The sequence below is a fragment of the Buteo buteo genome, chromosome 10 (assembly GCF_964188355.1).
Source record: "Buteo buteo chromosome 10, bButBut1.hap1.1, whole genome shotgun sequence".
NCBI classification, from domain to species: Eukaryota; Metazoa; Chordata; class Aves; order Accipitriformes; family Accipitridae; genus Buteo; species Buteo buteo.
The window spans coordinates 32192799-32207676 of NC_134180.1; the positions used below are offsets into that span (position 1 = coordinate 32192799).

The 14878-nt window shown below is 43.4% G+C and overlaps 1 protein-coding gene across 5 annotated transcripts in view; it reads left to right on the forward strand.

Moving 5' to 3' along the window:
• Positions 1-14878, forward strand: part of PTPRF (protein tyrosine phosphatase receptor type F) — a 393406-nt gene that overhangs the window by 92757 nt on the left and 285771 nt on the right. For 4 of the 5 annotated variants that reach the window (XM_075039254.1, XM_075039258.1, XM_075039253.1 and 1 more), the window contains exon 2: positions 2199-2279. The gene's annotated coding sequence lies outside the window, so the exon portion shown is untranslated. Of the gene's footprint in view, positions 1-1917; positions 2280-14878 lie in introns of those variants that run through there. The other variant, XM_075039255.1, reaches the window with a different exon arrangement.

A 14878-nucleotide genomic window follows, 5' to 3' on the forward strand; every position in this document is an offset into this window, starting at 1 on the left:
TCTATTCATTTAGTATGTTAGTCTTGGTCATGGGCATCAAGGGGTCTGTGTGCATGCCTGAAAGAGGACTTTCCTCAAATCCTAGGGAGCCTGGCAGGAGGTGCTAGGTTGCTTCTCTAAAATTGTGACCTGAGGGATGGAGACTGACAGTGTGGGACAGCTGAAGGTGGGAGAGGTGCTGGGATAGAAAATTGGAACCCTGTATGAGAGGGGAAAAAACTTACAACATGTTGCAAACAAGGGAGCTTGCAGGGACAGAAGAAAGAGGGACAATATGGTCAAAGTAAGAAAAAACATTCTGAGGAGCATTGTGCATAGATACTGGCAGGATAAGACCTCTGGATTTAAAACAGGAACATGCTCTGAATGACTGCAGCGAGCGCTGCCAGTGTGTGCCAGAAGTAAATACAGTAGAGTAAGCACTGCTACAGAGTCGTTGAAGTCAACGCTGCATAACATAAAATTGCATAATATCTTTGTTTGTGAAGGTTTTTAGAGCACAGTTTTAAATGGATCTGAGTCCTTGGAAAGGTGAGTGTATTCTGGTTCCCTGGTTTGCAATATGTCCCAGTCCGATCTGGCGGCAGACTGCCAGCAGAAGGGGTGAGCTTGCTGTTCCCCTCCTACTGGCTCTGGTGCTTGTCCAGCCGGCTCCTGAGCTGGTTCCACTCCCTGTGCCAGCAGGAAGGGAACTGCCCTCTCTCCCCAAATACAAAAAAAACCAAGGGGATTTTTGTTGTCCTGGTCAGCTCAGGTTGTGAGGGGATGAGAGGGGGTCTCCGAGGCCTGCGTGTGTGAGAATAGGTGGAGATATCTGTAAGTGTGTGGGGCAGTGGGCAGGCGGGCTCTCTCAGCCCTGTGTCCCAGCTTGGAGCTGGACTGATCCAGCGGTGTTCCTTCCCTCTCCCACCAAGGATGCGGTCGGTGCATGATGCAGCAACCGTCAGAGACCCGGATTTCAGGGCACTGTCACACTCTCCGAAAGAGCGCTGAAACTGTTTACGAAATGAGTACTCTGTAAATGTTAAAGACTAAATAACACATTCTATGCATTTGCATAATTTTGAATCACTTATCCTTCTGAGGACTGTAGTCATCTGGCTCACGTTAAAGAACGCTTAACGGTGTAATTGAGCTCAAGCCGTTGGTTGCTGAGCCGAGTTGACTCTGAAGGTAGGAGGTGTGTTTTTGGGGAGACCATGTGTGTTCCCTGGAATGTCCCTGGCACCATGGAGCAGTGCCCTGAGGGCTCGGAGCACTGCGGGTGGGACAGGCAGGAGGCACGGTCAGGGCTGTGGAGGGTCAAGATATCCTTCAGAACGAGCTGGAGACCCGGAGCAATGGAAGTGGGATGGATCTCCATTGTGATAGCATGCAGGGTCGTGACCTTAGGAGGAAGAAATTTTTGCTCTGAGTGGGGTAGGATGGGGGGGGTTACAAGCTGGAAATGCTGGAGAAACACATCTTTACTTTGTGCAGTCACAAGGTGATGGTGAGCCGCAAGGATGGCACTGGGCAGAAGCTGGTGAAGTGGGGTAACAGAGGAGGTGGGTATTCTCAAGAATGGGGAGTCATCTGAGAGCAAACTCCAGGAACTTGCTTGGTTTGGGCAGTAAAATGAACCTTGACAGGGAGGTGGTGTAATTCATTTTTACCGTCAGGGAAATAAACTTCAGGGATAAGGAAAAGCTGTTTAAGCTGCCGGATCAACGTTGGCATGAAAACAAATGGATAAAAGCTGTTCAGGAATAAATGTTACACTGAAAATTAAACCTTTTTTAACTATTGGAGGAACTCAGTTCTGCAGTAGGTATCGGATATGGAGACCGAGGAAGAGCATTGTCAGTACATTGGGGTCCGTTGCTGCGATTGGGGTTCTTGGATGTGATACTTGTAATGGAGGGCCTGAGATAGTGATCTGTAAAGGAAAACACCTTTCCCATCTGCATCTGTATGTGGTGGTGGATTATCACGACTGCGTCGTGTCCAGGTGGGAAAGGAGAAACTGTCCCTTGCTGTCATGGTTTTAAAAGTGTCTGGATGGGAATATGTGCTGAACCAAACTGCTTTTTCCCCAGGATGGAGAATTTGTGTCGTTAAATGAAGTTTTAACTTTTGCTTTACATTTAATCTGTGAATGTCTCTGCTGTTATGGTCACTTATGACACTTATTTTTATGTTTGTTTTTTCTTTCGTAGGTATTTTTATGGCCTCTGTCACAGTGGTGTCTCAGTGTCTCCCAGGCATTTATGGATTTATTCTGAGAACGTTCCTGTGAGGTAGGGAAACGTTATCACCTTCATTTTACGGACTGGGAACTGAGGCATGGGGGGGATAAAGGTTGCAGGAGGAGTCTGTAGCATAGCCAGCAGTCAAACGCTGATTGCCAGCAACTTCTTTATTGTCCTAATCCCAAACCCAGCTACCTGTCTTTGGGTTTTTCCTTTCTTTGTTTCTTTCCTTCTTTTTTTTTTTTTTTTCTTTTCTTTTCCCTGGTCTGAGTTTTAGTAGAAACAATCTGCAAGGGGCTGGGAGGACCTGTGGAAAATATGATTAGGGTTACTCCTGTCCTTTTTTTTAACATCGTTACTTATGAGTTGAAATGCCTTTCTAAAAATATCAGCAGATCTGTTTATGTTAAATGATTAACATGTTTAGACTTTCAACAGATAAGCTGTCATGCTTTTTTGAGTCAGTAACTCCTTTATCCTACCTGTCTAGGCTTGTGGCTGTTGAATTCTTACCCTGCCTAAGCTAATGCCATCCCAATCACCTAAAGCAATGCCAAGAATTTCATCATCCATGCAAAGATCTGATTCATGTCAAGACAGGTGTAAAGTTTCTCAAGCACACTTATGTATAATTAGTTTAACTTTATTTTTTCAAAGGTCTTTCCAAGCCAGCTAAAATTGTCAGCTTTGAGCTCCCAGATTCTCCCAGAAATTGGATTTCAGTGCCTGATTAGCGATGCTGAGCCCTTTCAGAAGTATCGCAAAGTTCCCAATACATGTGCACGCACTGAATTGCAATTTACATCATAAAATCCAGTATCATGAATAACAGCTTGAAAAATGTCTTTTTTTTTCCCCTTCAAATAAGGAATTTTTAAGATGGGTCTCCCTTGAGCCCTTCTTTCCCTTCAAGTTGGTATTTAAAGTGTGGCTTTTACTACTTAAGGAATTTTCTTAGAGCTATGGCAACATTATAAATTACAAAGACACCAGCAGGCTCTGACAATTAAGTATTTTTATTGTGTATTAAAATAAGCAACATTATTAAAATGATAACATTGCAAAGAAATATTTAATGCCATTTTTCTAATTTTGCAATCTGTAAAATACACACGTTGGATTACATTTATGCTCTTTATTAATGTATATTACGTGTCTTTGTGTCCCCAAGAATGAAGCCCTAATGACTCACGAACTGTCTCAAAGTGTACTAAATAAGATTAAAGAGCTGGCCAGTGACCTTAACAGTCAATTAGGCTATGCATTACTCAGCCCAGTATTTGTGGAGTGTAGAAGGGAAGCGAAAACTCATTAGCTAAGATGCTGATGCTTGAAACAAACAAGATTTCTCTAAAACCAGGAACTGGTCTTGTTGCTTAAGTGGAGATCGAAGCACTTGCAGTAGGTACGTCTTTGCGTATGTGTGTTTGAAAGTACTGCTGGTGTGGTCCTGGGGAGTTGTCCTGGTTTCAGCTGGGATAGTTAATTGTCTTCTAGTAGCTGGTACAGTGCTGTGTTTTGAGTTCAGTATGAGAAAAATGTTGATAACACACTGATGTTTTCAGTTGTTGCTAAGTAGTGTTTAGTCTAAAGTCAAGGATTTTTCAGCTTCTGATGCCCAGCCAGCGAGAAAGCTGGAGGGGCACAAGAAGTTGGGGTGGGACAGAGCAAGGGCAGCTGACCCAAACTGCTGGCCAAAGGGGTATTCCATACCATGTGACATCATGTCTAGTATATAAACGGGGGGGAATGGGGGCGGAGGGATCGCTGCTTGGGGACTTAACTGGGCATTGGTCAGCAAGTGGTGAGCAATTGCATTGTGCATCATTTGTATATTCCAATCCTTTTATTATTACTGTTGTCATTTTATTAGTGTTATCATTATCATTATTAGTTTCTTCTTTTCTGTTTTATTAAACCGTTCTTATCTCAACCCACGAGTTTTACTTCTTTTCCCTGATTTTTCTCCCCCATCCCACTGGGGGGGGGGAAGTGAGTGAGTGGTCGGCTGCGTGGTGCTTAGTTGCTGGCTGGCGTTAAACCATGACAGGAGTGAAGAAAAGCCTGCTAGGGAGCTTTTGAGCTCAAAGCCTTTTGGAATAGATCCTGCCAGGCATGAATGGCATCGGGTCAGGCAACAGCAGGTGCAGAAGGAGATGGTGCTCAGGTTTTGGGATGTGCCACCTGCGAGATTATGCAAAGACAGCACAAATGGGAGGGCTGGTTTCAGAAACCCCGTGTTTCACAGAAGCAGCAGGGCAGGGAAGAACGTCTTGGTGAGGCATATTGCATGCTTGGCTTTCCTCAAAGGTGAGCCCAGTGCTGGCAAGATTGCGTTCGGATGCATGCGGGAGTGTGAGCAGAAAGGCTGTCATCTTTAGGATGACATTTAACTAATCATCTGCATGTAGTTTGATATTGCGTTCAGAAGCATCTTAGAGCGGTCCTAGGCTGGGGCTGGCCGCTCCCCTTGGAAGACGCTACGTGGTGACAAAACTGAACCAAGAGCAGTGACAACAAATGTGATGCGGGAGCTGAGCTGGCAGCTGGTCATGCTGCTCCTCAGCAAAACAGTGGTCCTTGAGGGCTTCTCGGTTTTATACTGCTTCTTTTCTGGTATGTGCAGTTATGTATGCTTTCAGCTGACCCTGAGAAGTTCTATCGTTCTTAATGTAAACTCAGGTTTTAGGAAATAAAAGATGACAGACTCAGTCCACACAAAATGTGGCTGAAAGTACAGTTTGAGTGGCATGCAGTAACATCCTTTAAAGTAAATCAGGGTTTTTTTTGAATTTAGATTGGGCAGAATCTTTCTGATCTAGGTCATAGTTTATCTGTAGGGTTTTCTTTTAAAATAATTTCCATAATAATGTCCATCTGATTTGTGGGCAAGGGGCAGGGGAACCTGAAAAAAAAGTGTACTTTTGCTGTTCAGATGAATGGGAGAAGAAAGAAAAGGAAGCCTTTTCAATCATGTCAGGCTGAATCTAAAGCATCAAGGAATGATGTTGCAGGAGAACCCCTGAAGATAAACTGTAACCTAGATTAGCAGAATATGGATTAAGTTTTCAGGAGTTTGGAGACTGCAGTGCATCCTGAAGGAGTCTTCTGACATTCATTTAAACTAAAATTGCTGTATGGTTGCTCTTTCAGGGATATAAAAAAAATACCTAAAGTTTCCGTTTGAATGTTACAGTCCTGAAGTTAATAAATTGATTAAAGTGAAGACTGCTTCAAAAGATTAAAAACCCCAAACTCAGGATTTTCCATTTGACCTGGCTATTGCTAGGGAAGTATTATCTATCTGTGTGATTATGGCTTGGGGGATTTTTATGCATGCAGTGTTACCACTGAAAGCTGGACACTGGAGTCACAGTTAAAACTGAGACTTCTGCATGATTAGTTTTCTTCATTCTGACTTTAAAGTATAGGACAGTTGTCATCAGGCCACACTGTCCTCTTATAATTCTTTAAATATTTTTATTTTTTAACTTATTTGCATTTTGGAAAATGTGTTGTGATACCATGTTCTAATTTATGGGGTGTTTTCTGTAATGTAGGTTATGTATTTCTACAAAATGTTGGCACAGAACTTATGTGATTCAAAGTGATTTGATTGTGTGTTAATGCCATGTTGGCCCTCGAAAGGGCATTGGCTGAATTCATTGGCGTAGCTCAGCATTCTTTATGTATAGCTATATATGTGGGGTTTTTTGGGGGTTTTTTTGGACTTAAGAGTCTTTACAGGTCTTTTTATCTTACAAGTGAGTGGAGTGCTTTACTATATTGGAGCCCAAAGGGCATGACTGCTGGCCTTTTACCTGGTTTTCACATGGTGTGTGTTGAAGAATGCCTGTGGAGAGGGAAGGGTGGGGTTTAAAGCTCCAAATCCGGACTGGTAAAATTCCCTCCTGCTTTGAAGGTATATGCTTTAGCTGTCTCCAGGGATATATGTTTTTAAAAGTGTGTTTATGAAAAAGAGCATCAGCAGAAGCTGGAGATGTTACAAGATTTAACCTTATTTGCAAAATTGAACATGAGCTTTTGCCCTCTGGTCTTTTTCATTTCCTTTTCTATTATATAATCACTATATTGGTAGGTGGGGGTTTTTTTGTCACTTTACCTATTGTCCTGGTTTTCCTGGTATAGAGTTAATTGTCTTCCTAGTAGCTGGTATAGTGTTATGTCTTGGATTCAGTATGAGAAGCATGTTGATAACACACTGATGTTTTCCCTTGTTGCTAAGTAGTGTTTATACTAAGTCAAGGATTTTTCAGCTTCTGATGCCCAGCCAGCAAGAAGGCTGGAGGGGCACGAGAAGTTGGGAGGGGACACAGCCAGGGCAGCTGACCCAAAGTGGCCAAAGGGGTATTCCATACCATGGGACGTTATGCCCAGTATATAAACTGGGGGGAGTTGGCTGGGGAAGGGGGGGGCAGATCACTGCTTGGGAACTAACTGGGGATCGGTCAGCAACTGGTGAGCAATTGCATTGTGCATAATTCGTTTTGTATATTCTGATCCTATATTATTATTATTATTTTGTTGTTATTATCATTATTAGTTTCTTCTGTTCTGTTAAACCGTTCTTATCTCAACCCATGAGTTTTACTTCCCCCCCCTCGATTCTCTCCCCCATCCCACTGGGTGGGGGGGAAGTGAGCAGGCAGCTGCGTGGTGCTTAGTTGCTGGCTGGGGTTAAACCATGACACCTCTTTAATTTAGCTATCTGAGGGTTATGCAATAAAAGCAGAATCACCATAACTGGCAATGTAACTTTTGTCATCCCACGGAGTCAGCACTTGCTTGCGCTCTGGTGCAGTGGGTTTGAATAGTTGCCACCCCATGTGTGTGTTTTCTAAACCCGAAACAAGTGCTGAACTTGTTAAAAATACATGCTACATAAGTTAATGTGCATAAGGAGTTTTGTTACTGAGATCTTCTTTGAGGATACATTTACCTCTAATTAACCTGGTTTCATTCTATCTACTATCAGCATAGGCTTGGCTGAAACCAGCCAGTATTGGTTAGATTTTGGGTTTGAAGCAGAGCCCAACGGGATGCCGGATTAAAAACCATGCAGTTGTGACTCTGCTGGGGTTCCCGGTGCTTGTTCCAGCTCCCAGGGCTGTGCCAGGCACAAGCACTAGCTGTGCCGTTCCTGGGAGCAGAGTGCCACACCAAGCGGATACGCATCCTGTTGTACTCTCAGGCAAAATTCGGGATTTCTGAAGAGGCCTGCAATAATGAGGTTTGCCGAGCTGTGATTGAACAATTGCGTGATACCAAACTCCTCTGACTAAAATAGAGTCTGAATTTTTCCACTAATAGAATACGGAACAGCAGCAGAGACTATCAGTATTTCACTGGTCTGGCTTTTCTCTCTGTTCATACCTTCTTTCTAGTCATCATTAACTGAGGGATGATTTCCAAGGATTCTCCTAATTATAATGTGTTTTTCAGGGGAGTTAGGCAGAAAGACAGGGATTACTGGTGGTTGCATTTGTAGTAAGAACAAGTACGAGCATATGTGGATTGGAAATACTGGGTGGGTTTTTTTGGCCCAACAGTGTTGGAAATCAAGCTTTGTTATGTCCAGTAAAGCAGGTTTCACTGAAAGCTGATTATAGTATCTTGTAAGAGAAGGTTTTCACTGCTATCAATCTGGAAGCAAATATTTGCAGATCCATATTCAAGAGTAGGCTGCTGTATTTTGTGTAACTGGAAGAATGTATGGATTTGTTGCGTTTTCATCACAGCTAGCAAAAGAAAACAATTTTTTCCCCTTCTTTTTGACTAGTACTAGGGTTTTAGTCTTGCAAAAGGATTTTCTAGGTAGAAACATCAGGTAAAATGGATTCTGGATTTAAACACTGGGGGGGAGGAGGGAACCACCACCACCCAGCAGTTTTTGAGTGTTCATCATTTCCTGAAAATTGGACCTTTTAAAGTATTTCAGGTTGGGTACACTTGAAATTGAGGCATTCAAATCGCTAACTGCTTTTGAGAATGACAGCCAGAATCTCCATTAACGTTGCATCTTCTGCCTAGGGGATCACAGAGCAGAGACTGATGTGTCTTTGAGGATGGAAATGGAGCAGTTTAAGAAGTTACGGTGCTTCAGATGAGATGTGGTAACAGCACACAACTGTGTCTAGTTCATTTTGCTGAAAAACAAAATAGAAATCACAGAGGATGATCTAAGACTGTTTTGCTTTGCATAGAAGCAGACTAGCTATGTTCCTGTAATAAGTTGCCATGTCTCAGCTGTGAGGATGGTAATTTCCAGTTGATGAAAGGTAAATTATAGCTAGAACAGGTGGGTGCATTAAATTCGTAATGTGCTTCAAGATACCCGTCTGTGTTCACAGAGGAGTGGGACTTGCTGTGCTGGTTTGGACCAGCGGTCAGTCTAATTCGGTACCCTACCCTTGGCAATGATCAGTGCCAGATAACTGAGGCAATGTACAGGAAATCATGGATTTGATTATCAAATGTTTTATCTGCTGGGGAAGTGTTGGCTTTTTTTAATGTATCAAACCAAAACAGGCTGGTTTAGTCACTGAAAGAGTCCCTTCTGAAGTGCAGTTAAATTTCTCTTTAAATCTTTCTTTGCAGACAAGGAGTTTATTGACATTTCTTAATGTTTTCCCTTCAGATATCTCAGCTGAGGGTTGGTCTAAGCCATATACAGTCTTTAATCTGGCTTGGCTGTTTGTTTTTTTGTTGTTGTTGTGTGTGTGGTTTTTTTTCTTTGTTTTGTTTTGTTTTTTAAAAAACGTTCTTCTGCATCTCCAAAAAGCCAGAGTCATGGTGGATGAATAGCTAGGGGTTTTCTTTGCTAACATTATAGCTGAAAGATAAAATACTAAACGGGTTTCATGTAGTTATTGTATTGCTTGAGTGTGTCTTCACGCTAATTAAAATTAATTTAAACAAGGTGATAGAAGTAAAGTGCAGAGTAGGAAAAGGATAGATCAGAAAAAACAGATAAGAGAGGTGTATTCAAATAGTCAGAGCCTGATGAAATTTGCCCTAGGGTACATCAGCAACTAGCCAAGCAACCTTTGAACCATTTACAATTACTTTTTAGAAATTGTGAAGAGCAAGAGAGGTCCTTGAGGACTGAAAAGGGCAAATGCAGTACCTGCCTTTGGGAAAGGGAGATCCAGGGAATTAGAGACTAGTTAGTCTAACTGCAATGCTTAGAGAATTGGAACAAAGTTTTTAATCGGTTTCTAGGATTCTGGAGGATAAGATGATGAGGACTGGCAGAAGCAGTACCTGTGATGTTACCTTGACCTTCAGTAACTTTTGACATAACCTCTTGTGGCATTTCTGTGGAATAGGGAAATATATGTATTTAATTGTACAGTAAACAAATAACTGTTTAAAAACCATGTTTGAAGAGTAGTTAGCTATAACTTGCTGTGAAAATCAGCGGGGAAAAGGGGGGTGGCATGAGGAATCGTGTGAATACACCCCTGTTTGTCTTGGGCTGAGCTTTATTTGCTGTTCTCTTTACTGGTGTGGACAAGGGAATACTTACTAAATCTGCAAGTAAGCCCAAACTGAGAGGGGCTCAAGCAGTGTGAGGCATAGTTCAGAATTAAATGGCTACAGCAGATTGAAAAAATGTTTGGAAATCTGCAGTGTATAACTTCATGAACTGCAATGAGGAAATACAAAATGGTGAGGACATGGCTAGGCTGCACAGGCATGGAAGAGTGCTTTGGGACATGCTGCTGGATCACCACCTATGCACAAGCTAACACTTTGTCCTGGTTTTGGCTGGTATAGAGTTAATTGTCTTCCTAGTAGCTGGTATAGTGTTATGTCTTGGATTCAGTATGAGAAGCATGTTGATAACACACTGATGTTTTCCCTTGTTGCTAAGTAATGTTTAGACTAAGTCAAGGATTTTTCAGCTTCTGATGCCCAGCCAGCAAGAAGGCTGGAGGGGCACGAGAAGTTGGGAGGGGACACAGCCAGGGCAGCTGACCCAAAGTGGCCAAAGGGGTATTCCATACCATGGGATGTCGTGCCCAGTATATAAACTGGGGGGAGTTGGCTGGGGAAGGGGGGGGCAGATCACTGCTTGGGAACTAACTGGGCATCGGTCAGTGACTGGTGAGCAATTGCACAGTGTATCAATTGTTTTGTATATTCCAATCCTTTTATCATTATTTTCATTTTACTATTGTTGTTGTTATCATTATTATTTTCTTCTTTGCTGTCCTATTAAACTCAGATGTGGCTGGGGTCTGGAGGACATATGAGAAGTGGAGGTTGTTGGAGCTGGGTCCAATCAGCCTGTGGCTGAGGAGACAGAGTGATCGGTTGCTGTCTCGACCAAGGGATGGACAAGAGGTCCTCCCAGTTTATGGCAAAGCTGTAACTTGGATCCCACCAGCAATCACAAGTATGAGAAAGGCATTGACAAGTCAAGAAAGGTGCCAAAACCTGGAGTGAATCAGGCAGAGGACTGCGTGGCTGGCCAGGGACTGGAGTAGGAGATGTGCGAGTGGGGGCCAAGGGAGCAGTGCTTCCCATGCCTGGGGGTGGGAGGATCTGACCATGGTCACCCACCCCAAGCGGGTGGCTGGGGTGATGGCAGTGTCCGACTCTTCTGGGGGGAGCACAGGGAAGGGAAAAGAGGCAGAGTTCACAGGCTGCAGCAAGGGAAGTTCAAAAGTTCAGCTTGAGAGTGGAAGATCACTGACACAAGGGTCCAAAGAGCTTGTGGCACTTCCATCTTTGGAGGTGCTCGAAAATCTACTGGGCAGGACTCTGGACATCATGGTCTGACTTCAGAGTTAGCCCTGCTTTGAGCAGGAGTTTGGACTAGGGACTTGCAGAGGTTCCTTCCCACCTGCTTTATTCTGAGGTTCAATAAACTATTGTCCTTTTCTTTAGAGGATGAAATTTTTGACTGATAGGTGTCTCAGGTCAGTGGCAGTGCTCCTCTAGGTAATGTTAATCAACAGTTCAGAAGGGCCAGGTATTACGGAGATTGCTTCCCTTTGAGTAGTGTCTCTTAATAACATAAAAATGTTTGTTTTCTCAATCAGGCTTCAAGAGGAAACACTGCAATCAGATGTTCAAATTTCTTCAATGCTTCAGCATTTTCTTTTGTTAGAAGCCGTAGTGCGTTTTCTAGGATACAGGTGTTTAAATTAATAGCCTTTAAGAAACCTTTGCATCAAGCACATGGATTGGATTGGGTGCTTGAAGGAGATTGTTGCCTTGTAATATAATAAACGTGTACCGAATCGGAGAAGCTGATTATTTCCCGTCACAATAAATGAAAAACATGTGATCAGTGACTTCAGTGTCTATTTCTTCTTAATGTTTTGCAAAAGTAATAGCTATGAGCTTGTAATAGTGATATGCAATCTGTAACATGCAGTGGTTAAATATTAATATACATTGGCTGTGTTTAAAGATCAAGAATGGCTCTTAGGTAATGAAATGTTAACTCTCTCTTAAGCTCCATCAAGTTTTGTAAGGTGACTTCTAGAAGGGGGGGAGCGTGTTGCCATTCGGAGAGGTGGTCTGTTGCATGAACCTTAGCAACAATTCAATGCAATTGTTTTTCTGGCTTAGAATATTGAGAAATTGACACTAAGGTTTCTGTCGAGGTCTGATTTAATCACTTAAAAACATAGCCAGGCTGCTTGACAGGTGACCACATAAAGCGTTCCCAAAGACTAATGGTCTGTCTTGCTCATCTGTCCCCATTTCCTTAATCATGCTGATGGGGCTTTTTGTTTTGGTTTTGAACTGGTACCATTAAGCTGACAAGGCCACCTTGTTCAGAGGAGCGGTGATCGAGGGGTTATTTCCCATGACAGCTGTGACAGTCTGTAGGGTCACGTAGTTATGGAGCTGCCCCATCCTCCCTGTTGGGACAGTCTCTCCTGGCACTTGCAGTGGCATGGAGACTTTAGCCATCTGTGTAATCTCGGTTAATTGTGTTAGATATTTGTTCTCATCATTTAATGTTTGTTAAAGTCTTGTAAATGAAGTTGCTACAGTGTGAAATTTTATGGTGTCCAAGTTTGAAATCATCCCACTTATCTTGTTGACTTTCTTCCAAGCTGTTTCTTGTGGTGGTTCTGCTTTGCTGGCCAGCATGCTGGAGTGGCGAGTGGGGGCTTTCTCCCAATTTTTACTTGATAGTTATTAACTCCAGATGGCAAATACCATTTTACACTGTTGTAAAAGGTATTTTGTTCAAATGAAGTTCTGTTTCACATGCAATGGGGTTGACTTTTTTGGAAGTTTCAATTTATCTGTTCATCTCAGGAGCACGAATTATTGGTGTTGCTGGAGTTGGAGACCCTAACTGATGAGGTACCCAAAAAAAGAAGGGCTGATACAACGTACGCTACAGATGTTATGACAAGAACGTCATATTTTTTGCTGGATAGCAGAGTGACTGATTGGCCGTAGACATTCCTGACACTGCCTGACAGAAAGGGTTATTTTATCTGAAAACAGTGCAGTTACAGATGAGAGAGCTCCTGAAAAACATCACTCACTTTTACTAGCGACATCCATCACTTCCTAATTATGGGTGCTTTCAGGTGGAGAAACAAGTTCTTTCCATTGCTCCTCCGGAGCTTTTCTTGTCACTGCGGCAGCAGCGTAGGGTTAAAGTTGGTCCTTTATCCAGGGGCAGAGGGACCTGTGGATTAAATTAATGCACATTGGTGTCTGTATGTGTTAGATGGGTATCATGCTGTTCCAGGAATAGCAATGGCCAGTGACTGTGGAGAATGAATAACTCTTTGTAGCTTAACCACCTACTTTGAAGCACAGAAGATCTGTTAAACTTTTTTGTTTGAAAGTCAGGAGTTTTCATTGTCCTTTGAAAAGCTGAATCAGATCAGAGTAAGTCATGAGTCCAGTGAAGAGAGAAACCCGTGATACCTGTTCAGAAACAGGAGAGAGTCTCTGAATCTCAGTTTTCCAACACATGTGTTTATTTTTGGTGGCAGGAGCGTGGCTCCCCTAGACAGTCCAGGAGCTCTCACCCCTCTGGATGTCCCTGGAGCTGCCTTGGCCATGGCACCTTCTTCCCCAGCCACTGCCAGCTGCTGACTCCTGCTGCCTCCAGGCATGGCAGAGGGCAGGGTCTTCCCGAACCTCCTGGCCTGGCAGAGCGGCTCCTGGCCTGGCAGAGCGGCTCCTGGCAGAGCTGCCTGCTTCCCACAGGGGCTGGGCTAGGGCCACAGCCCGGACAGAAACTCAAGTGGGATTTTTGCAAAATGCTGAACTGGCGTAACTTTTTCCTGCTGAATTTGTTGGTCCTAGTACCAGACTTCACACTTTTTCCGAAAGCCATATACATTTTTTGGAAAACCTTATACATTTTTAGTGCAGTCCCTAGCACCTCTAGAGATCCGATGCCGATTGATTCCAAATCCTCTGCTGCTTTTTGGCATCAGAGCAACATTGGCAGCTGTGTCCATTATACAATGGCCTAATTGATCAGAAATCATCATATCCATGGGAGCCCTTTGCACGGCTGAATATCTTCCACTCTGGTTTGCTTCAGCCCACCTTCTGTGTGGGCTCAGATTTGAAGCTGGGCTCTTAAGAAATTTATTTTCCTTTGCGATGCTAAATAATTCCCTTCCTGTAGTCTTACAGCAAGAGCAGGGCAGGAGATTTACTTTCTCTGTGTGCTACTGTTTACATACGGATAAAAATAACAGTTGGTTCAAGTATTGTTTGTTTTTATGTATAGATGTGCTGTGTGCTCCACCCATGAGCGTGCCTCTCTGCCTAGATTTCTTTGTATTTACTTTGTGTGGCCCGTCGATCAGACCACAGGTATGGAGGTGCTGAGGATACCATGGCGATAGGGTCAGCGTAGGTGCCTGTGTGCGTGGTGTGGTCAGGGAGGAATAAATGAGCATTTTCAAAGTTGTTGTTTAATTCCAATGACTCTGCAGATGGTGAAGTATTTACAGTTGCTGAAATGCTCTGTGCTGCCTCGTGCTGCCTTTTCTCTTTGAAGAGTAGGTGCCTTGGAGCCCTTCCCTGGCTGCTGGTAATAGCAGTAATTAAACATACCTGGTAATGACAACAGACCTGATGCACTTTCTGCTGCTGAGGACACCGATGTCCTGAGGTCAGGAGTGTCCATTGCTGTTTCCTACAAACCCTCAATTTAAATGCAGGCTGAAGGTTAAAACTACAGTCCATAGATAAGGTGGGAATGGATGGCTCTGTTCCCCAAGTACATCCCTGGCTTCCTTCTGGGAAGCGGAAGTAGGATGGCCAATGTCCTGCTGAGCCGAGTTGGTATTTTATCGTTTCACTTTTGTCTTTTATTTTGTACCACTACAGCAGGGCCTCTTTGCAGGAAGACCCAAAGTTATCGTTTGTTACTTCAGATATAAAGAGGGAGGGCAAATGGGATGAAAGCAATTTAAAACAAAAAGCGTAGGCTTGGTGATGCTGCGGTCCCCAGACTTGCCAAAGCTTCAGTGGCCAAAGACCCCAAGAGCTGGTTGTGATTAAGCATCGCCCATGGGTTGGAGCTTCAGAGTTCTGGAAACGGCTCTGGGCATCTAACACACTGAGTAAAAACCCCAAATGTTAATGAAGTTCTAGAGAAAGAAGGGAATTGCACT